The 24340-nt window shown below is 42.2% G+C and overlaps 1 protein-coding gene across 7 annotated transcripts in view; it reads left to right on the top strand.

Moving 5' to 3' along the window:
* Nucleotides 1–24340, top strand: part of ABCG2 (ATP binding cassette subfamily G member 2 (Junior blood group)) — a 131255-nt gene that overhangs the window by 43481 nt on the left and 63434 nt on the right. The window contains exon 1 of one of the 7 annotated variants that reach the window (XM_018049141.1): nucleotides 17103–17545. The exons of 3 other annotated variants lie outside the window; for them this stretch is intronic. The gene's annotated coding sequence lies outside the window, so the exon portion shown is untranslated. 7 annotated transcript variants of the gene reach the window in all.

Raw genomic sequence — 24340 nt, forward strand, 5'->3', positions numbered from 1 at the left:
AACACCGTTTTTTAAAATTGAAATATAATTGGTACACAATATTATTTAGTTTTAGGTGTACTATCTAGTGACTTGACATTTGCATATATTATGAAATGATTGCCATGACAAGTCTAATAACCATCTCTCATTCAAAATTATTACAATATTGTTAACCATATATACCGTATATTACATCCCCATGGCTTATTTATTTTATAACCTGGTATTTGTACCTCTTAATCTCCTCCATCTATTTCTTCCCCCACCCTCCATTCTGGCCACCACCCTTTGTTCTCTGAGTCTGTGAGTCTGTTTTCAGTTTTGTGTTTGTTTTTTAGATTACACATATACATGAGAGTATACAGTATTTGTCTTTCTCCGTCTGATTTATTTCACTTAGCATAACACTCTATAGACCCACTCATGTTGTTGCAAATGGCAAGATTATTTTCATGACTGTGCAGTTTTCCACTTAATACATATACCACATCTTCTTTATCCATTCATCTTTTGATGGACACTTAGGTTGCTTCCATATCTTGGCAATTGTAAATATTGCTACTGTGAACATTGGAGTTCATGCTTTTTTTTGAATTGTTTTTGGTTTTCTTTGAGGGGAGGGGTGAGTATGTACCCAGGAGTGGAATTATTGGGTCATAAAATAGTTCTGTTTTTAGTTTTTTGATAAACTTTGTACTGTTTTCCGCAGAAGCTGCACCAATTTACATTCCCACCAACAATGTGCAAAGCAAAGCTTCCCTTTTCTCCACATTGGGTGATAATTTTTATCTTTCAATATTTTAAATATATCACTCCACCTTCTCTTGCTCTATAGAGTTTCTGCTGAGAAATCTGCAGATAGCTTAATGGGGGTATCTTTGTAGGTTACTATCTTTTGTCCCCTGTGTGTGTTAGTCACTTGGTTGTGTCCGACTCTGCAACCGCATGGACAGTAGCCACCAGTTTCCTCTGTCCATGGAATTCTCTAGGCAAGAATACTGGAGTGGGTTGCCATTCACATTTCTAGGGGATCTTCCTGACCCCAGGGATTGAATCCAGGTCTCCTGCATTGCAGGCAGATTCTTCACCAACTAAGCCACAAGGGAATAGCTATCTTTAAAATTCTTTCTTTATTATTAAATTCTGTCTTGGAGAAGATTCTTTTGCATCAAGATAATTAGGTATTCTGTTAACTTGGTAAACTTGTATATCCAGTTCCTTCCCCAGCTTTAGGACGTTCTCAGCTACTATTTCTTTAAATAAGCTTTCTGCTCCATTTTCTCTCTTCTCCTGGGATACCCATTTTCTTTATGTTGCCTTCTCTAATGGAGTTAGATAGAGTTTCTTCAATTTCTTAAGATCTTGGCTCTTTCTCCTCTTCTGCCTAAATCGCTTCTAGATTTCTATCTTTGAGCTCACTAATTTTCTCTTCTTTGTGGGAAATGGAATTTCCCAATACTTGTAATGCATTTTCCATCCTATTTTTTGAGTTCTTTAGCTCCGCAGCTCGTTTGGTCCTTTTTTATAGTTTCAGTCTCTTTGGTAAAGTATTGGTTCATTCCTTCCTTTTATTTCTAGGCTCACTAAACTGCCTTCTGAGCTTTCTCATGCCTGTTGCACGATGGCTGTTTTTAATTCTTTGTCGTTTAGATCACAGTCTTCCTTGACTTCAAGTTTGGTCATTTTCTTTTTGTGATACTGTGTGACTGGGTTTTCTCACAGTGTTTGATGAGTTGTTTCTCTGCTGGTGCATTTGAAGTAGCAAACCCCTTTCTAATTTAGATGAAGTTTTGTTTACTTGGGCTTCCCTGGTGGCTCAGAGGTTAAAAGCATCTGCCTGCAATGTGGGAGACCTGGGTTCGATCCCTGGGAAGATCCCCTGGAGAAGGAAATGGCAACCCACTCCAGTATTCTTGCCTGGAGAATCCCATGGACAGAGGAGCCTGATGGGCTACAGTCCATGGGGTCCCAAAGAGTTGGACACGACTGAGCAACTTTGCTTTGTTTACTTAGAGTCTAACAATTCAACAGATTGGTAATTAAGGGTCTTCTGTTTTTTAGTAGATATAGCACAAGTTTTCGGTTTTTCTTGCTGTGGTGCCTCGGACAATATTTGAGAACCGGCACTTTCCACCCTTCACTGCCTTTGGCAGAGGTGTCACAGGTGCCCTCCGTGGTCCCTGCTTGTGCCTCTGGGCTCATTGGTGCCCTGCTGACGTTGGCACCATTGCTGTCACTGTCATTGCTGCCAGGGTCACTGGGATGGTGGGTGCCCCACTGTGTCTGGGGTCACCTGGTTAGCCTCAGCAGGAGGGGTGGGTGGGAGAAGCTGGGGTCAGACAGGTGCCTCCACCACCGCTGGGGCTGTCAGGTTTGTAGGCACCACCATGGGCAGGGGGATGAGGATCACGGGCACCACCATGGCTTGAGGGACCAGAGTCATGGGCCCTGCTACTACTGCTGCCTGGTCTGCCATGACCAGGAAGGCATATGCACTGCCTGCTTAGCTGCTGCCTGGCTCTCTGGGACTGCAGGCTCAGCCATTTCAGAGGAGAAGCTGGGGTTGTAGGCACTGCCGCCACTGTTACCCTAGTTCCACCTCCTGTATGTGTTCCAAACCACCCACCTTCAGATTTACAGATGTGTGGGTCTCTCCAGCATCCTGATAGTTTGAGCAGAGGCAAGTTATGGATGTCTTACTAGTTGGAAAGTGAGGGGGAGAAATAAAGCATCTTACACTGCCATGATGCTGATGTAACTCTCCAGCAATTTTTGAAATCAGAAAGTGTGAGAACTCCACTTTGTTCTTCATTTTCAAGATTACTTTGGGTATTTGGGGTCCCTTGAGATTCATGTGAATTTTAGGATGAGTTTTTCTATTTCTGCAAAAACACATTGGGATTTAGAGAGTAATTGGATTCAATCTGTGTATCACTTTGGGTAGTATTGTCATTTTAACAATCTTAAGTCTCCAGTCCATGAATACATGATGTCTTTCCATTCATTTCTGTTTTCTTTAATTTATTATAGCAATGTCTTGTAGTTTACAGTGTACAAGTCTTTCACTTTGTTGGTTAAATTTATTTTATTCTTTTTGAAGCTATTATAAATGAAATTGTTTTCTTAATTTCATTTTCAGATTGTTCATTGCTAGAGTATAGAAAATCAACTGATTTTTATGTATTGACTTTGTATGCTGAAACTTTGATGAATTTATTAGCTCTAACAGTTTTTTTTTGTGTGAAATCTTTAGCATTTTCTTCATAAAAAATAATATCACCTATTAACAGGAATCATTTTATTTCCTTCAAGTCTGGTCGCCTCTCTTTTTCTTGCCTAATTTGCTTTAGCTACAACTTCCAGTACCATGTTGAAGATTGTTGTTGTTGTAGTCGCTAAGTTTTGTCCAACTCTTTCGCCACCCTATGGACTATAGCCCGTCAGGATCAATTGGCAGCCCACCTGCCAGTGCAGGAGACATGGGTTTGATCCCTGATCTGGGAAGATCCCACATGCCACAGAGTAACTAAGCCTATGCACCACAACTATTGAGCCTGTGCTCCAGAGCCCGGGAGCCGCAGCTACTGAGCTCAGGTGCTTCCATTATAGAAGCCCGTGTGCCATAGAGCCTGTGCTCTGCGGCAAGAGAAGCTGCGGCAATGAGAAGTCCACGTACTGCAGCTACAGAGTAGCCTCCACTTGCTACAGCTAGAGAAAAAGGCCAGGCATCAAGGAAGGCCCAGCACAGCCAAAAATAAATAAATAATTAATTAAATTATTTTTTTTAACTTGGTGAAAGATGAATATTTGAGATGAAATGAAAATTACTAAGATCTACATCTTCAGACATGAAAGAAAATATTTATGAAATATTATTTGTTGTCTGAAATTTGTTTCAAAATAATCTGTGGGAAAGGGGGAGAAAAGAGGAGTATCAGTGAAACGAAAATTGACTACCAGTTGAGATTAGCACATAGTCATTCATCATACTGATCTTTCTACTTGTGAAATGCTTGGAAATTTTCATGTGTGTGGGTTTTAATCATTCAGTCATGTCCTACTCTTTGAGACTGTAGACTTCCAGGCTCCTCTGTCCATGGAATTCTCCAGGCAAGAATACTGGAGTTGGTAACCATTCCCTTCTGCAGGGGATCTTCCCGACCCAGGGATTGAACCTGGGTCTCCTACATTGCAGGCAGATTCTTTACTGTCTGAGCCACTACAGTGGTACGAAAAAGTGAAAAAGATGACAGATACATTTGAGAATTTCTAGTTTCAGCAATATTGCAGAGTTAAGAGGCCCTGAAACTACTCAGCTACATAATATCTAAAAATGCTTGATAAAATATTAAAACCACTCTTATTTTTCAACTTAAACTTTTTATTTTCCACTGAGGTATAGCCAATTAACAACATAGTGATAGCTTCAGGTGAACAGTGAAAGGACTCAGCCACATATATACATGTATCCATTCTTCCCCAAACTCCCCTCCCATCCAGGCTGCCACATAACACTGAGCAGAGTTCCATGTGCTATATAGTAGGTCCTTGTTGAAAATATTGAAACCACTCTTACTTGACTGGATGATTCCCACTAAGATCAGAATGGAGTACAGACTAGGCAGGTAAACTAAATTTTAGAGCCTTGGATACTCTGAGGCCTACAGTATTCTTTATTGACACTCTGAACTGCATTGCACAGAGGGGACAGAAACAAAGGCTGAACTCACGTAGAAGGGAAGCATAATACCTACATCTAAGAGAGGTACACCCTCAGAACGGGTGAACTAAAGGTGAACCACAAGAACACGTTTCTGTGTTGGACTGGGCTATGAATGAAAGTTAAAAAAAAAACCCAACATTTTCTTTGAGAACTTTTTCTACTGGCTAGATGTCACATAGTTTGGGACTCAGTCCACATATTTTGCCTGATCCAAAAACACAAGCCTATAATTTAAAGAGTATCAGGCTAGGTACTATCCCCAGGTGCCTGAGAGAAGTAAAAATAGACTTCCAGATGAGCATACCCTCAAACAGGCCTCAAAGAATTCTTGGAGACAGTCAACAAAAAGCTCATAGTAAAAAGTATAAAACAAAAATCCAGCAAGCCGTAGATAGCAAACCCAGTACCACAGAGAGTTCAACTGTTATAATTAATTATCAGAATTAAACTAAAAAAGTCTGCTGGAAATGCTTTTAGATTTAAAAAGGACATGGAAAACATGAGCAAAAATAGGAGACTAATGATTAGGCCAATTTGAAGAAGAACAAAATGTTACTCTTAGAAATTAAAAAAAAACTTACTGAAATTAAGGATTCAAATGGATAGAAAGTTAAAATAAAGATTAATGGAAAGAAAGAGCAACCCACCCCAGTATTCTTGCCTGGGAAAGCCCATGGACAGAGGAGCCTGGTGGGCTACAGCTCATGGGGTCTCCAAGAGTCGGACATGACTTAGCAACTAAACACCAACAACAGATAGAGAATTAGTGACTGGGAGGATATGTCTGAGGAAGTTATCCAAGGTATAGCCACAGGGGGGTAAGATGTGGAAATATGAAAGGGGGATTAAAAAACAAGAAGGAGTAGGAAGAAGGGCCATCAGACTGTTAACCTGTCTTCCTTTTCCTACAATGGAGCAACCCATTGGCTACATCCCTAGCCAGCGCTTAGCTGTACTTTTTTTTTTAAATTTTGGGATTAACATGATTTATTTCATTATCAGTCTTACAAATTACTGAGGTTGGGTAAGGCCTGGATTGTAGCTTCAATTTCACACTTTTGTTGAGGAACAGCCTGTTAGTGAACAGAAGGCCGTGGAGGTGCCACAGTTCATCCAGCAGTGTTAGTGACCTTCTCAGAGGCAGCAGGTGAGACCAGGCACATCACAGTCAGAGGTCCACTCCAGCGGCTCTCGGGGTCCACTGCCTCCCTCCACCCACCCTGCTCTATGGAGGCACAGAGGCCCCTAGAGGCACCAGGGAGACACGATGGGCTGAGGGGCTTCACCATCAGGTGGTGTGTCTCTGCCTCAAGACCATCTATACCACACATCCACAGGCACTCTCTCCCACTATCTACACTCTTTTATTTATTTTTAAAACTAGTGTATTTTTTAAAATATACTTTTATTTGGCTGCGACGGTCCTAGTTGCAGCAATGGGATCTTCAGTCTTCACTGAGGCATGCAGAATCTTTAGTGGTGGCATGTGGGATCTAGTTCCCCAATCAGGGATCAAACCTGGACCCCCTGCATTGGCAGTGAGGAGTTTTTGCACCACCAGGGAAGTCCCACTCCGCCCTTTTATAAGTGGGCAGCCTCATCCCTGCCTGGGCTTCAAGCAGAGTGCCTGGTTCTGGTCCCCAGCTTTTTGTCAGTGGAGTCCCCTTTATTTACCCAAACTCTTTACCCCCATTACCTGTTTCTGGACTCAAGACCTTCAACCCACAAGCTTGGTAATTCTCGCCACTTTGGATTTCTTTCATGGAGATATTCATCTTGGTTTTGCAACTGCCTGGATTTTCTTGTTTTTCTTCTTTTATTTTGATCCATTGTGACTGAGTAGGATTTTGAAGGATGAACAAATTTATTTTACATTCTCTCTCCAAAGAAATCTTTTAGCAGTTTTTGCATAATCCCACTATGCTTCAGTTTCATCTTCAAGATAAAAATTTTAACAGAACCCACCTAAAGGCATTGTTTTGAAGATCAAATGAGATTTAGAAAAAACTGCACAAAACCTAAAGGCACTTAGAACATTGCCTAGCAAGTACCAAGTACTCACTAAACATTAGCTACTACTATTGGCATTGGGGAAAGCTTGAGGCTACCTTATGTTTTCCAAATATACATTATTTTATTGTCTTTATTCAACCCTTTGACATAGGTATTATCACCCTTAATTTGAAGTAAAGAAATTGAGGCACCCAAGGGTCAAATAGCAAAAGCTGTAGAGGTGAGATGAACCTTGGGTACATCTAGACTGGCTGTTGACTTTGTTATAATTAATGTATATTTCTTGGTCTAATATGGGTGATGACATGGAGAAGACTAAAATCTCATTCTGGATGAAGTTATAAGCTTTGGCTTTGTTGACATCATCTGTTATAATAGATGGCATGACAACCAGAAGTGAAAAAAGTCTAAGGCATTATATAATGGATGCTGTGTCATTTAATGCTCATTACACTTTAACTTCGGTTGCTCCCACAAATGAATTCTTGTCTCTACAGTCAATAAAATGTTATAGTAGTCAGTAAGGGATCATATGAAAAAGGTCAGTCTCAATAAACCCTTCTCCACTTTTACAACATTCAGGTCAGGATGGATAAGCCCCTGAATTACATAAGATAAACTCACTTTTATTATTCAGTCAATAAATATTTATCAAGTATCTGTTGTGTTCAAGGCTCTGAGCAAGGCAACATTTAGGAAATACACTGAGGTGGGAGACATACTTTCTACTTACGTAATTCCCTTTAACGACCCACAAGACATTCCAGCTTCTTCGTCTCTCACATTCAATGTTTTATCTGTTACTAGGACTGTAAATTCTTCCTATGGTGTTTCTTTCCTCACAAATTTTTTTCCACCATAAAACTCTAGTTCAGTCTATTTTTTTCATTTCCAGACTGTTCACTGCTTTCCCACATCCGCCATCCATCATATACGTAAACAGATTACTCTTCCTAAAACCACTTTGACAGTGTCATCCCTCTACATTAAACTTTCAATGATTTCTCACTCTCAAGATAAATCTGCATGCTTGGTTTGGCCTTAGGGCCTCCACATTTGGCCATAGAAGATTCTCTTACATTTCTGTTAATATGTTTCTGAGAATACAGCGATTGAGCTACTCTTCGGTGAAGAACTTCCATGAACAAATGCTGTATACGTGTTCTGCAATGATGAAACCTACTTAATCAACTTGTTTTAATCTAGCATCCCATCTTTCTTTTCCACATATCACGCGTTCATAAAATCTTTTGTTTAAGTTAACGTTTAAATTGCAGTATAATATACATACAGAAAAAGCAAAGAAAATCTTAAGTAAACGATCTGATGTATATTTAAAAAGTGAACATACCTGTATATCTGCCACCCTAACCTCTTTATCTCTCTCTGTCTATGTATATGTGTATACATATTTTTATATTTGTTTATTATCAATATCCCAAAAGTTTCCATTATGTTCTACCCTAGTCATTGTCCTCTCCAAAGATAACTACTCATCTCACTTTTATCACCAAACGTGAGTATTGTTTATTTGGTTTTTTTGGGGGGGGCTTGTTTATTTTTATTGAAATATAATTGACATATAACAAATACACATACAAATATATATATGCATATATTTGATCTGAGTAACAGATATACAAGTGTGTTTACTTTGTAAATATACATCAAGCTGTTTACTTAGATTTTCTGTACATTGTCTATATGTGTATTATACTTCAGTGAAAAAGTTTAAAGACTTTATAGATATGTGAACTTTGGTTTGGTGAACTCTCAACGTTTAAACTTTCAGTCTATTTTTCAAGGACAAATGTTACATCTTCTGCCCCACTTTCTAACTCTGCAGATTAATTATCTGTACCTAATTATATACATTTTCCCCTCTACTATGCTTATTTTTTAATTATATACATTTCCCCCTCTACTATGCTTATTTTTAGGGCTTGACTACCTCTGTGAACTTTACAACCAAATGAATTATTTGGTCTCTTGTCTGCTACATAAAGAAAATTATTAGAATCAAGGTGATCTGGCTTCACATCTGGCCTCAATACCTCCACCACACCCTACTCTCTCACCACTCCCCCCTCCCCCCATTATGCTGTCTCTCTGTATTAATGCCAGCCTCTTTTCTCCATACCCATAAAAGACACTGATAATTGGTTTTTGGTGTTTCTCTTCTTTCTAAGATGGTCACTACCTCGGCAGAGTCTGTGTTTATTTAGATGACCAAGCCATCAGCCTAGCTTTTGTGTTCTTTGATCTCAACTTAACCTTCAGTGTAGGCAGAATTCTAAAGATCCCCATCTCCCCCCAGGGTCCAAGGTTCCACTGGTCACTTAACCAAGCATTACTCTGGGAACTGCTCTGAGGAATTCTGAAGTTGTGACTGAAGTTCCAAATGTGTTCACCCCAAAATAGTGAGATTATCTAGATGGGCCTGAGGTAATCACACAAGCCCTTTAAAAAGAGGGAGATAAAATCTGAGAGAAGTTTGAGGACGTGCTTTGAGATGAGGAGTCACATGAGAAGGAATGTGGGCAGCCTGAAGAAGATGGTTGACTGTCAGCAAGGAAACACAGACCTCAGTCCTAAAACTACAAAGAAATGGATTCTGCCAACAATCGGTCCTTAGCAGATCCTTCAGATGGAAGTCTTCAGATAAGAATCCAGCTGACCGACTGGATTGAATGCATGATAGCCTAAGCAGAGCCCAACCTAGCCCACCTATATTCCTGACCTCCAGAATTGTGAAATAATAAATGAGTATTGCTTTAAGATGCTAAACTGATGCCAAGTTCTTATTCAGCACTAGAAGACAGACCTTTCTTCCATTTCTGTAATTCAACTGTCATGTTCAAATCATGGGACCTTGTCAAGCCTGGATTGCTAATATTATATGCCAGTTTCCTAATCAGTGACTTCACCCTCTGGTTTCAGCTGTTCAGCCTCCAAGTGACCCTAATTTAGGTCCCCTCACCACCTCTATCTTCCTGCCTTCACTTCTGTGATGAATCACTTAACCTGCTCAAACTCTTGCTCTATTTTTCTGTTGCTTTACCCACCCAGGAAAACCACATCCTCAAATTTATTCAGCCTCCTAACCTGCTCTTGGAGAAGGCAATGGCACCCCACTCCAGTACTCTTGCCTGGAAAATCCCATGGATGGAGGAGCCTGGTAGGCTGCAGTTCATGGGGTCGCTAAGAGTCGGACACGACTGAACGACCTCATTTGGACTTTCACTTTCATGCATTGGAGAAGGAAATGGCAACCCACTCCAGTATTCTTGCCTAGAGAATCCCAGGGATGGGGAAGCCTGGTGGGCTGCCGTCTATGGGGTCGCACAGAGTCGGACACGACTGAAGCGACTTAGCAGCAACCTGCTCTAGCTTTACGTCTCTGTGATTGGGAAAGCCATGTCCATTTGTAACTCTGATGTCAGCACATTTATAGAATCCAGTTTTAGGGGTCTTGGTGCTCAGCAATCTCTCTTTAGGCCCCTTGGAAGAAAAACTTTGTCTACCAATTTAGGTCTCGTGGTGGTCGGGGAGGAGCTGAAAGTTAATTGACAACAGATTAAAGGAAAAAAGATAAGGTCCTGGGGTTTATAGACCAGTTTAATAGGAGAAAGTGGGATGGGGAGAAGGATTCTATGGGAAAAGAAAGGACTTTCAGGAAAGACAAGTAGGCTGTTAGGGAAACAAGCAAAGGTAGTTCTTTCAGTTTTCTCTTTTCTGTAATTAAAACATTTATCTACATGAGGACACATCTTGACTCCCTCCCTTTTGGCCACAACTTAAAAATATATAATATTTGCTTTTCTTTTCTAATTCCCCTGAATTCTAAAACCATTCTGCTTTCTAAGTTACCTGATTAACCACCTTTTCTTCTTTATGGCTTGTCTTCTTGGCATGCACACCTATTCTGGTCTAATTTAAACCAAACAAGAAATATTTCCTCTGAGCCCCAAGATACTCTTTTTTTTTTTTTTTTTTTTAGTTTTTTAATTTTAAAATCTTTAATTCTTACATGCATTCCCAAACATGAACCCCCCTCCCACCTCCCTCCAAGATACTCTTTAGATATACGGCTTTCTCTCACCTTCCTTTTATAGTGAGATTTTTTTGAAAGTGTTGTTTATACCCTGTTTCTATTTAGAGACTAACTGTTCTCTCACTGAATTGATCGAAGGCCCCTGGTAGCTGATAAGCGGAGCCATGGTGGGGGGTCATGGTGCATACAGCCTTTTGCACTGGTTTTTATTTGCTTCAACTTAAGTAGTAGTGAAAATAAATACACTGGGAGCCATACAGATATTATATTCCCAAATGCCCCCAGGGCTATAATAAGCCCTGCCTGACACCTGACATCTCACGCTAGTAAAGTAATGCTCAAAATTCTCCAAGCCAGGCTTCAACAATACATGAATCGTGAACTTCCAGATGTTCAAGCTGGTTTTAGAAAAGGCAGAGAAACCAGAGATCACATTGCCAAACATTCGTTGGGTCATCGAAAAAGCAAGAGAGTTCCAGAAAAACATCTGCTGCTGCTAAGTCGCTTCAGTCGTGTCCAACTCTGTGCAACCCCATAGACGGCAGCCCACCAGGCTCTGCCATCCCTGGGATTCTCCAGGTAAGAACACTGGAGTGGGTTGCCATTTCCTTCTCCAATGCATGAAAGTGAAAACTGAAAGTGAAGTCGCTCTGTTGTGTCCGACTCTTCGCGACCCCATGGACTGCAGCCTACCAGGCTCCTCTGTCCATGGGATTTTCCGGGCAGGAGTACTGGAGTGGGTTGCCTTTGCCTTCTCTGGGAAAAACATCTACTTCTGCTTTATTGACTACGCCAAAGCCTTTGACTGTGTGGATCACAATAAACTGTGGAAAATTCTGAAAGAGATGGGAATACCAAACCACCTAACCTGCCTCTTGAGAAATCTGTATGCAGGTCAGGAAGCAACAGTTAGAACTGGACATGGAACAACAGACTGGTTCCACATAGGAAAAGGAGTATGTCAATGCGGTATATTGTCACCCTGCTTATTTAACTTCTGTGCAGAGTACATCATGAGAAACGCTGGGCTGGATGAAGCACAAGCTGAAATCAAGATTGCTGGGAGAAATCTCAATAACCTCAGATATGCAGATGACACCACCCTTATGGCAGAAAGTGAAGAACTAAAGAGCCTCTTGATGAAAATGAAGGAGGAGAGTGAAAAAGTTGGCTTAAAGCTCAGCATTCAGAAAATTAAGATAATGGCATCTGGTCCCATCACTTCATGGCAAATAGATGGGGAAACAGTGGAAACAGTGGCAGACTTTATTTCTTGTGGGCTCCAAAATCACTGCAGATGGTGACTGCAGCCATGAAATTAAAACACGTTTGCTCCTTGGAAGAAATGTTATGACCATTCTAGACTGCGTATTAAAAAGCAGAGACATTACTTTGCCAACAAAGATCCATCTAGTCAAGGCTATGGTTTTTCCAGTAGTCATGTATGGATGTGAGAGTTGGACTATAAAGAAAGCTGAGCGCCGAAGAATTGATGCTTTTGAACTGTGGTGTTGGAGAAGACTCTTGAGAGTCCCTTGGACTTCAAGGAGATCCAACCAGTCCATCCTAAAGGGAATCAGTCTTGAATGTTCATTGGAAGGACTGATGTTGAAGCTGAAACTCTAATACTTTGGCTACCTGATGTGAAGAACTGACTCATTGGAAAAGACCCTGATGCTGGGAAAGATTGAAGGTGGGAGGAGAAGTGGACGACAGAGGATGAGATGGTTGGATGGCATCACTGACTCAATGGACATGAATTTGAGTAAATTCCAGGAATTGGTGCTGGACAGGGAGCCCTGGCGTGTTGCAGTCCATGGGGTCGCAAAGAGTTGGACATGACTGAGCGACTGAACTGACACCTGAATTTGCTAAGGGGGAACTGTGTTCACCACTTAGAGAACAAATTAAGGAATGGGCCAAGTCCTTACCACTTGCTTGCAATTGGTAGCCAGGCAAGCAGATAGAGAGAGCTCAAGGGGGCTGGGAGAGGTTTGGAGGATATTAAGAATTCTATGAGAAGGATGAAGAGAGCTTCTCATAGGTCCACATAAGAGCTTTGATAATAGAGTTGACTGACTGATGGTGTTATAGGCCCAGGAAGCTTGTTCCTTTAATGAGAAGACTTTTTGATTTTTACTTTCATTGCCATTCTATATAATAAATCATACTTTTTATACTTTATCAACATTAAGTTAATTTGTTTATTAACTTTATTAATAAAGTTCATCAACATTAAGTTTATCGACATTAAGTTGATATCAACTCATCTGTTGCTGACATTCCATCAATCACTGATCCCCTGTGAAAGCCATACAAGCAAACACACTTCACTGGTGTGATGATTGGAAAGGAGTATTAGGCTCCCTCTCTGCCCCCACTGCAAAATCTCCCAGTTATTTTTAGAGTTTTCAAAATGGTGGCTCAAGTGATTTTATGAATAAGACTATTGGCTTCCCTCCTGAAGGCATTTTTTCTGAAACATCTAGTTGTGCCTATGTGCACCGCCTACAGAAACGCATGGTGACACCTCAGCCCTTCTAGTGCTCATTTAAGATCACCAGTGATACCACTCTAATGGCCAAAAGCAAAGAGGAATTAAAGAGCCTCTTGATGAGGGTGAAAGAGGAGAGTAAAAAAGCTGGCTTAAAATTTAACATTCAAAAAACTAAGATCACGGTATCCAGTACCATCACTTCATGGCAAATAGATTGGTAAAAATGTAAATGGTGACAGATTTTATTTTCTTGGGCTCCAAAATCATTGTGAATGGTGACTGCAGCCATGAAATTAAAAGAATGTGCTTCTTGGAAGAAAAGCTATGACAAACCTAGACAGCATATTAAAAAGCAGAGATATCACTTTGTGAACAAAGGTCCATATAGTCAAAGCTATGGTTTTTCCAATAGTCTGATGCTGGGAAAGATTGATGGCAGGAGGAGAAGGGGGAGACAGAGGATGAGATGGCTAGATGGCACCACCAACTGAGACATGCGTTTGGGCAAACTCCAGGAGATAGTGAAAAACTGGGAAGCCTGATGAGCTGTAGTTCATAGGGATGCAAGAAGTCAGATATGGCTTAGCTACTGAACAACAGTAATGATATGTGTGTCAAAGGTGTGAACTCCTGTTGACCTCAGAGCTTTCAGTTGGGAAATCCTGACTTTGATAAGTCTATGATGTGACTGTAAGGCATGTAAAACATGACTATGACTTAAAGGGCAGAATCAAATAGGACTGAGCACAAAGCAATCTTAAATTGTTGGGAGACTGAATTTGGCACCAACTTTTTGTGGGAAATTTAGCTATATGTATTAAAAATGTTTAAATGAGCATACCTTTTGCCTCAGCAAGTCCCTGTCTGGAATTTTGTGTGTGTAATGACAGAGCTTATAAAGATATTTTGTGAATAATAGGAAGATTGGTTAAAGTACATAACAAACACTGAATACCATGTGCCCATTAAATATAAAGTTGTAGAAAGATTTTGAATGACAGGGAACCATGTTGCAAAGTAGCAGTTTTACAAAATATTAATAGTAATAGCTACCATCTAGTGTGTGTGTGTCCACTCAGTTGTGTCCAACTCTCCACAAAGCCTGCCAGGCTTCTCTGTTCATAGAATTTCCCAGGCAAGAGTACTGGCATGGGTTGCTGTTTCCTACTCCAGGGGAGCTTGCTGACCCAAGGATTGAACCTTGGTCTCTTGCCTTTCCTGCATTCAGTTCAGTTCAGTTGCTCAGTTGTGTCCAACTCTTTGCGACTCCATGGACTGCAGCACGCCAGGCTTCCCTGTCCATCACCAACTCCCTGGAGTTTACTCAAACTCATGTCCATTGAGTCAGTGATGCCATCCAACCATCTCATTCTCTCCCCTTCTCCTCCCACCTTCAATCTTTCCCAGCATCAGGGTCTTTTCAAATGAGTCAGCTCTTCATATCAGGTAGCCAAAGTATTAGAGTTTCAGCTTCAACATCAGTCCTTCCAATGAACACTCAGGACTGATTTCCTTTAGGATAGACTCCTGCATTGGCCAGCGGATTCTTTATCACTGAGCTACCTAGGAAGCCCCAGCATCTATTAAGTGCTATGCAGTCCATGGGGTCGCTATAAGTCAGACATGACTGAGAGACTTCACTTTGACTTTTCGCTTTTATGCATTGGAGAAGGAAATGGCAACCCACTCCAGTGTTCTTGCCTAGAGAATCCCAGGGATGGGGGAGCCTGATGGGCTGCCGTCTACGGGGTTGTACAGAGTCGGACACGACTGAAGCGACTTAGCAGTAGCAATGAAATTACATACATTATCAGTGCTTTATACACATTGTCTCATTTAATGTAACTATCCTGAGAGATCCTTTCCCCTGATTACCAATAACCACTTAAGGACTAAAGAACTAGTTCAGGTCTCCAGGATTTGGGAGAGCCAGAATTCAGACTATCTGACTATCTGACAGACTTTCTGACTCCAGAGATGATGATGTTCATTCCTGTACTTTGTATACAAGTACATTTTTGCTTTTTAAGAAAATATGTATTCATGTAAGAATCGAATCGCCAGTCTATGTCCGACGCAGGATACAGCATGCTTGGGGCTGGTGCACCATGATGACCCAGAGAGATGTTATGGGGAGGGAGGTGGGAGGGGGATTCATGTTTGGGAACGCATGTACACCTGTGGTGGATTCAAGTCAATGTATGGCAAAATCAATACAGTATTGTAAAGTAAAATAAAGTAAAAATAAAAATAAAAAAAAAAGAAAATATGTATGCAGAGAAAAAGACTAAAAGCAGATGGTATGTGGCTGGTGGGTACAGATGATTTTCATCTGTTTCTTGATATGTAATAAGAGAGGGTCAAAAAGCTTAGTTAAATGGAAAGAAAAAAGTGTTAGATTAAGAACACATCTAGGGACTTCCCGGGTGGTTTAGTGTTTAAGACTCCATGCTCCCACTGCAGGAAGCATTGGTTTGATCCCTCCCGGAACTAAGATCTTCTTTGGCTGAAACAGTGGGTGCTGTGGGGTCAAAAAAAAAAAAAAAAGAGAACACATTCAGTAGTTGTTCCAATAACCAGGCACTATAAATACTGGGCTTCCCTGGTGGCTCAGAGGTTAAAGCATCTGCCTGCAATGTGGGATTCCCGGGTTCAATCCCTGGGTCGGGAAGATCCCCTGGAGAAGGAAATGGCAACCCACTCCAGTATTCTTGCCTAGAGAGTCCCATGGAGGGAGGAGCCTGGTAGGCTCTAGTCTACCGGGTCTTGAAGAGTCTGACCCAAAAAGTCAGATGGGACTGAGCTACTTCACTTCACTTGATAAAACTGGGCATATTGAAAAGCAGAGGCATTATTTTGCCAACAAAAGCCTGTCTAGTCAAGGATATAGTTTTTCCAGTGGTCATGTATGGATGTGAGAGTTGGACTGTGAAGAAGGCTGAGCGACAAACTGTGGCTTTGGAGAAGACTCTCGAGAGTCCCTTGGACTGAAAGGAGATCCAACCAGTCCATTTTGAAGGCGATCAACCCTGGGATTTCTTTGGAGGGAATGATGCTGAAGCTGAAACTCCAGTACTTTGGCCACCTCATGAGAAGAGTTGACTCTTTGGAAAAGACTCTGATGCTGGGAGGGATTGGGGGCAGGAGGAAAAGGGGACGACAGAGGATGAGATGGCTGGATGGCATCACTGACTCGATGGACGTGAGTCTGAGTGAACTCTGGGAGTTGGTGATGGACAGGGAGGCCTGGCGTGCTGCGATTCATGGGGTCGCAAAGAGTCGGACTGACTGAGCGACTGAACTGAAATGAACTGAGGCAGATTCTTTACCACTGAGCCACCTGTGAAGCTTAGCCCAAAGTAAAATGTTAACTTAAAACGACTATTTCTTTATAATGCAATGCAATTATGAAATGCTGGCTTCAATCTTAAATTTTCGAACAGAATTTGATAGCAATGATCCGCTTGAGAAAGCATTAGGAAGAGGTTATGAACTCTTTTCCTGAATCTGCACGCTCTTACAGCTTTTCTACACGATCGGAGTATTGAATAGATGCATATATTACAGGATTGTGAGGAACATATTTAAACCATTCACTGTAATGTTTTCATTCAAAAAGTTTTTTTTCCCCGTCCGGACACCCTTAGATTTGGTTCCTCATTTTATTGGTCCTGGGACGCAGAAACCTCATTTCTCAGAAGCTCATTCATTAGAGGCCGCCTACTTGCCCCGGGGGTGGGCAATGTGTGTGACAGGAGAAAAACCTCGGTGCCAGGGTCCCCTGGTACTGAGGGGCGTGGGACACTGGCAGTGGCTAAGTCCGCCCATGTCAGACCAGGTGCTGATCCGCCCGGGCAGCGCTTTGTGGTCTCCAGGGGTACTCCCCACTGTCTACTTCATACCAGCCCCGGAAGCAGGATTTGTAGCTTTGTCCCCGCAAGCCCAGGGACAGTCATTTCCCTGACCCCTTCCCCGCGGCCGGGTGACGGTCAGGTCCAGTACCTGGCTGCGTCCACTGATGACAGTTGCGTGCTCTCAGCCCAGACTCCGGGCGCTTATCGCAGCCAGGCAGGCAGCGCCACGCCTTTCACGGGCCCTCGCCCGAGGGAACAGGGGCGCGAGGGAGGGGCCGCTGCCGGCCGCTGTCCCGGTCAGCAGTCTAAAGCTTGCGAGGTGAAGCTGGAGTCGGTGCTGCGCTCGCTCGTCTGCCCTCGACCGCCGGCTCGCCGCCCGCTCTCTCCGACGTGACGGTAACCCGGGGCCAGTGCCTTCCCAGGTCAGCCGCTGCGCCGGTGAGTGCGGGGTGCTAGTGGGGCGCGCGGGCGCGATGGGTGGGCTGCCGCCGGGGGTCGTGGGCGTCGGTCGGGGAAAGTCGCCCCCGGCCGGGCTTTGCCGCCAGCGCGGGCTGTGTCCTGAACCCCACACCGTTACTGGGCGAATCCCGAGCGCGCGAGACGCTAGAGGGAGTCTCCGGTGGTCAGATAGGGACTGGGGAGACGCTGGAAGGAGGAAAGGAGCCAGAGAGTTTTTGTAAACGCTTTTCACCATTTAGGAAGCACTGTACGGATGCCTGATGTCATTGTTAAGTAGGAGCTGCTTCCGTAGGGTGTATTTGGGAGGTCCAGCTGACTCAGCGTTTTATATAAATGTTAGTGCTCTGCCTCTGAGCACAGCAGCTCCTGAGATTGAAGCCCTCGGTTAAAACTGAACCGCTAACTGAGTGAGTAAATTATGAAAATCGTTTGGAATATGTGGCATGAAAGGTCCGTGGCTATTGTGTGTGCATTTGGTAGGCAATAGAAAACTACAATTGAAATGACTGGGTTTTAATTATTCCCTCTCAGTTTCATTTGAAAGTGAGTATGAAACAGACTGAAAATTTAGACTCCCCTAAATTTGGACCCCTCCTCCAGAAAACGTCTCTTTGGTGCAACCGATTTCGTGTCTGGTACTGTGCAGTCCACGGGGTTGCTGATGGTCGGATACGACTGAGCTACTTCACTTTGACTTTTCATTTTCATGCATTGGAGAAGGAGATGGCAACCCACTCCAGTGTTCTTGCCTGGAGAATCCCAAGGACAGCGGAGCCTGGTGAGCTGCCATCTATGGGGTGGCACAGAGTCGGACACGACTGAAACGACTTAGCAGAAGCAGCAGCAGTGTGTGTTAGCGGAGAAGGCAATGCCAACCCACTCCAGTACTCTTGCCTGGAAAATCCCATGGATGGAGGAGCCTGGTAGGCTGCAGTTCATGAGGTCGCTACAAGTCAGACACGACTGAACGACTTCACTTTCACTTTTCACTTTTCATGCATTGGAGATGGAAATGGCAACCCACTCCAGTGTTCTTGCCTGGAGAATCCCAGGGACAGGCGTGCCTGGTAGGCTGCCATCTATGGAGTCGCACAGAGTCGGACACCACCGAAGCGACTTAGCAGCAGCAGCAGCAGCAGCAGTGTGTGTTAGCCGGTTGGTAAAACTCTTACCTTTCCTCAAATGTATGATATTGGATAGATAAAAAGTTATTGAGTATGGAGCTAGCAGAGAAACTTGTTAATATTGGTACCTTTAAAGGGATTAACCGATATGCTAAGTCGCTTCAGTCGTGTCCGACTCTATGCGACCCCATAGACGGCAGCCCGCCAGGCTCCCTCATCCCTGGGATTCTCCAGGCAAGAACACTGGAGTGGGCTGCCATTTCCTTCTCCAGGGATTAACCACTATAGTCTATGCCTATTTCTTCTCCCTAGGACATAAAGTTTGTCCACAAGTTTGGTTGGTGTGCTAAAGCATTATTGAGCTGCCTTTTGTAATTTTTCTATGGATAGCTGACTCATTAAAAATTAACCAGCTTATTAAAAATACTGGTTAAAAATGCTACTAAAGTTAGAATACAGAAAAATGTACAACCAAAAAAGTTAGATTGTAAATCTAGCAAACAGTTAAAAAAAAATACCCATAATGTTGCTTCATTTTTTCACTCAGTGGTAGAAATATAAAAGCTCATTCCACTTTCAGGGAAAAAAAAGATTTATAGCAACAAATGTTTTTTGGTCATCTTTGTTCTGGATCCTGAACATTTAGCTAGAGCTCTCTTAGGTGCTGTTACATCAAAATGATATTAAAATACAGCCGAAATCAATTCTACATTTATTTGTGTTAAGTGTTCATGAGCTTTTGAGGCAAGCCTAAGTATTACAAATGGAAAGAGAAATGCACCAAGAAAACAGTCACTGTGGGAGAGTACATTTCAATGTATGTGGACAGCAAATTAAAGTTATATCTTGGAAGCTAGAATAAAAACGGACCAATCAGTCACACAGTTCAATGAGGACAAAGGCAGGAAATATACATGAGCTCCTTAGAGAAGCTCTTCCTGGCATCTACTTCTGAGGGAAATATCTGATATCACAGAAGGCTGCAGACGAGACTGAAGTATAGCGGCGGAAGAGTCTCCTGGGTGCCCCACCCATAGTACAGGCAGTCGTGCATTTTCCAGGACTGCTTGCTGTAGTTGTCATTCTCCTCACCATAAGTATTATGAGAAACACTGGTAGGATGCTAAGCCTCTATGGTCCCACATGCTGTGGTTTGATAGTTTGGGAATAAATCTGGATTTTATAGAGGGGTAGGTTCATGTCTTCACATACTCTGTTTCTCTCAGGCATTTCTGACAGAAGTTTGGAATCAGTTGAAGGTTATATCAAGTGAGAAGTTTTATTCTATGTTGCTTACTGGGGTTAGAGGTTAAGGTTGAGGCTCTTTTAATGAAACTTAAAGAACCTGAATGACCATCCTTGATACAGGGTATATAGGTCTATGCTATGCTGTGCTTGGTCGCTCAGTCGTGTCTGACTCTGCGACCTCATGGACTATAGCCTGCCAGGCTCTTCTGTCCTTGGAGATTCTTCAGGCAGGAATACCTGAGTGGGTTTCCATGCCCTCCTCCAGGGGATCTTCCCAATCCAGGATCGAACCAATGTCTTCCTCCTTGCAGGTGGATTCTTTACCGTCTGAACCACCAGAGAAGCCCAAGAATACTCGAGTGGGTAACTCTCCCTCTCTGGGAACCCTATTCCGACCCAGGAATCAACCAGGGTCTCCTGCATTGCAGGTGGATTCTTTACCAGCCGAGCTACAGGGAAGTCCATATAGATCTACTGTAAGCTAAAGTTTATCCTTTTAAAAAATTAGTTCTGAGTTCAGAATGTGAACCAATAATGATGGAGTATCTAGATGAGTTTGGCTTCATAGTTTTGTTTTTGTTTTTGTTTTTTTCCCCAACAGCAGTTTATGAGATCTAATTCACATATCGTACAGTTCATATCTATTTAAAGCGTACAGTCTCTGCAGTCTTCACATTTTCGTCATTCTTGCCCCTAAAAACCAGTTAACACTCACTCCTCCTTCTCACCATAATCCCCTTAACCCCTGTAGTTTTTTGGAAACCAGTGTTTCCAAACCTGCTTCACAAGGAGACTATTAGAAAGCGGACATCTAATTTTTGAGCCACATACTTAGCTTGTTTATAGAAATAAGTAAAATATTCAGAGAATCTTAGCAGTGAAACTTAGTGGTGTTCTGCTGTTTAAAATGGGGTGGGTAGATGTGGGTGAAGCAGAAGTGCTGCCCGCATCCCAATTCCAGTGAAGAAGTTTTGCTTTTGGCAAGGGTGGAATGAAATCTTAATACTCCATTGAAAATGCTGATTACTAGCTCAGTCCCTTTGCAACTGAAAAGACCTGTTACTCTTTAGAGCAATGGTTGGCTGGAAATTACTGCTTAGATTCAGGTAGCAGTAGGTAGTTCTCTGTCATTTAACAGGATTTAAGTTCTTATCTGGAAGCATAAAAACGAAAGTCTCTAGAAAGCAGCAAGCCCTGTTAGCTCCCTCTGAAAATACTTGAGCTGAGTGTCTTACAAGGAAAGAGGAAAGATTGCCTGAGGGGTACCCAAACTTCAGATGTTTTTCACAAGAGACCTGTCGCTTCTCTTCTTGTCCTGCTGCGTGGGCAGTTCTATGCTGACCACACCCTGACTTCACCCTAGAGGAGTGAAAAGAAGGGATGCAAAGGGTAGAGGGACCGCAGAATCTTTAGAAAGGGAGAATAAAGTATTTCGTTTTGCAACTTTTCCTCCACCATCCCATATTAGTTTGGAATGCCATATGAGAGTTGGGCCAGAAAGAAGGCTGAGCGCTGAAGAATTGATGCTTTCAAAATGTGGTGTGCTTTCAAAATGTGGTGTTGGAGAAGACTCTTGAGAGTTCCTTGGCCTGCAAGGAGATCAAACCAGTCAATCCTAAAGGAAATCAACCCTGCATATTCATTGGAAGGACTGAGGCTGGAGCTGAAGTTCCAATACTTTGGCCACCTGATGTGAAGAACCGACTCACTGGAAAAGACCCTGATGCTGGGAAAGATTGAAGGCAGCAGGAGAAGGGGACGACAGAGGATGAGATGGTTGGATGGCATCACCATCTCGATGGACATGAGTTTGAGCAAGCTCTGGGAGTTGGTGATGGACAAGGAAGCCTGGTGTGCTACAGTCCATTGGATCACAAGGAGTCAGACATGACCGAGCAACTGAACAGAAATGAAATTAAAAAAATTTTGAGAAGCTGAAGTAGTAGCTATATTTTCCATCCACATTTTTCTCCAGTACTTTGGCCACCTGATGTGAAGAATGAACTCATTGGGAAAGACCCTGATGCTGGGAAAGATTGAGGGCAGGAGGGGAAGGGGGCGACAGATGAGATGGCTGGATGGCATCATCGATTCAATGAATGTGAGTTTGAGCAAATTCTGGGAGACAGTGAAGGACAGGGAAGCCTGGCAGGTTGCAGCCCATGGGGTCACAAAGACTTGGACATGACTGTGACTGAACAGCAACAACAAAGATAAGATGACCAGGTCTTCAGAATTAATAAATGGAAATGGCCATTAACTGGTGAATACTTGCTGTCTGCAGGTGGTTTTTATATTTATTCTAATTTTTTGATCACACCAAGCCTTTCAGGGAGGTATTGGAGTTTCATACTTGCAGAGGAGGAGGGAGAGAATTGACAGGGTTATTTATTGCTGGGACAAAGTACTTTATTAAAGATCACCAACCGTTTCTTTTTTTTTTTAAACTTAGCCTGGTCATTTGTTTCACATTTTCTTTCCATGTTCACAGAGCAGCTCAGTTCATTGTAAAGGCATGCAGGGACAGTGAAAAGAACCTGTGAGAGCAGGGAGGCCCAGACCTACCTAACTTGGGTCTAGTCAGTGTGCCAGGAAATCTCTTCATCTTTCTGGACCAGTTTCTTCATGGGACTAAAGAATATAGGAATTTGAGCAAAAGAGGTCTGATTTTAATTAAGGAGTCCAGAAGTAGAATATGAGTTAGTAGAAACTGCCAGAATAGTAGTGTTAGGTATGCTGAGAATTCTTAGTATTTTTATCTGATCCTACAATAAAGGATTCTGCAAACCATCTACTTTGATTTAGAATCTTTCTGATCCATTTCTCCTTTTCGTAACGTAGGGAGACTGTTATATGTCTTTCTAGAATATCTCATATGATAGTAATAGTTACCCCAAATAAACATATGTACTTCAGAAACCTAAAGTAGTAGGCTAACTGTAGTTAAAAACCTAATAGTATCATTTCAGTTATCTCTTCAATCTAATAGTACTGTTATTATCATGCCAAACCATTCATGCTTCCATCTGGAATCTAAGCTATGAGTATAATCTATTTGACATGTGCAATGTTGTTTTATACCCAGCTATTACTAGCAACCTAGGGCCAGGTGACTCATTACATTTGCTACAGTGTATGTGCTGTTTAGCTCTTTCCTGGAGCTATAAGCTATTCCTTGTGTTCTGATTTCATACTTAGATATATACCTTCCCTCTCCCCCAGTGAGATATGTTCTATCTAGCCTCTTAGAATGCCACCCTTACCCAGAAGTAAATTCAAGTGGTTTGAATTTTTCAACAAATATAAAATTGCTATTCTCTCCCTCTATAATATGAGAAACTAGAAAAAGATCTTTGGTGCATTAGTCTTTATAAAACAATGCTTTTCCAAATATATACAGCTGTGGCTGGGTTGCATAGGTCTTGATAAGGAAGTTTTAAAGAACAAAGATGTCAGTTTAAGTCTAATATTATGCTAGCATTATAAACATTGAAAAATACAGTCACTGAGGCGGACACAACTGAGCGACTGAACTGAACTGAACTGATGAAATCCAAATAAGTTTATAGTTTAGTTTTAACAATGGTACTATAGTTATATAAGATGTTATAGGAACTCTCTGTACCATTTTCTCAGCTTTCCACTATCTTTTTTTCTATTCAGGATCCAGCCTCAGAGCTCACATTGCATTTGATTGTTGTGTATCCTTGAAAGTTAAGTTGCTCAGTCGTGTCCGACTCTTTGTGACCCCATGAACTGTAGCTTACCACACTTCTCTGTCCGTGGGATTTTCCAGGCAAGAGTACTGGAGTGGGTTGCCATTTCCTTCCCCAGAGGATCTTCCCAACCCAGGGATCGAACCTGGGTCTCCCGCATTGTAAGCAGACGCTTTATCATCTGAGCCACCATGACAGCTCCTCAACCTTCTGTTGTTTTTCCCGACCTTGACACTTATAATGAATACTGTTCAGTTATTTTGTAGAATATCTTGCAATTAATACTGGATATTTTCTCATAATTAGATTGAAGTTATGCATTTTAGAAAGACATTGGAGAAGAAAATGGCAACCCACTCCAGTATTCTTGTCTGGAAAATCCCATGGATGGAGAAGCCTGGCAGGCTACCGTCCATGGGGTGGCAAAAAGTCGGACAGGACTGAGCAACTTCACTTTCACTAGAAGTAATCCCAGTGCATCATATCGGGGTACATGATGTCTTATTACTGATGTAAACTGATTTAAACTTTGGTTAAGTGCTGTTTGTCAGGTCCCTGATGGTTATCATTTTTCCCTTTGTATTTAATATATATCATGGGAGAGAAACTTGGGCCTTGCAAATATCCAGTTTCTCCTTAAGTCTTTATTCACTAGTTTTAGTCCATTGGT

This window comes from Capra hircus, chromosome 6 (assembly GCF_001704415.2).
Source record: "Capra hircus breed San Clemente chromosome 6, ASM170441v1, whole genome shotgun sequence".
Lineage (NCBI taxonomy): Eukaryota > Metazoa > Chordata > Mammalia > Artiodactyla > Bovidae > Capra > Capra hircus.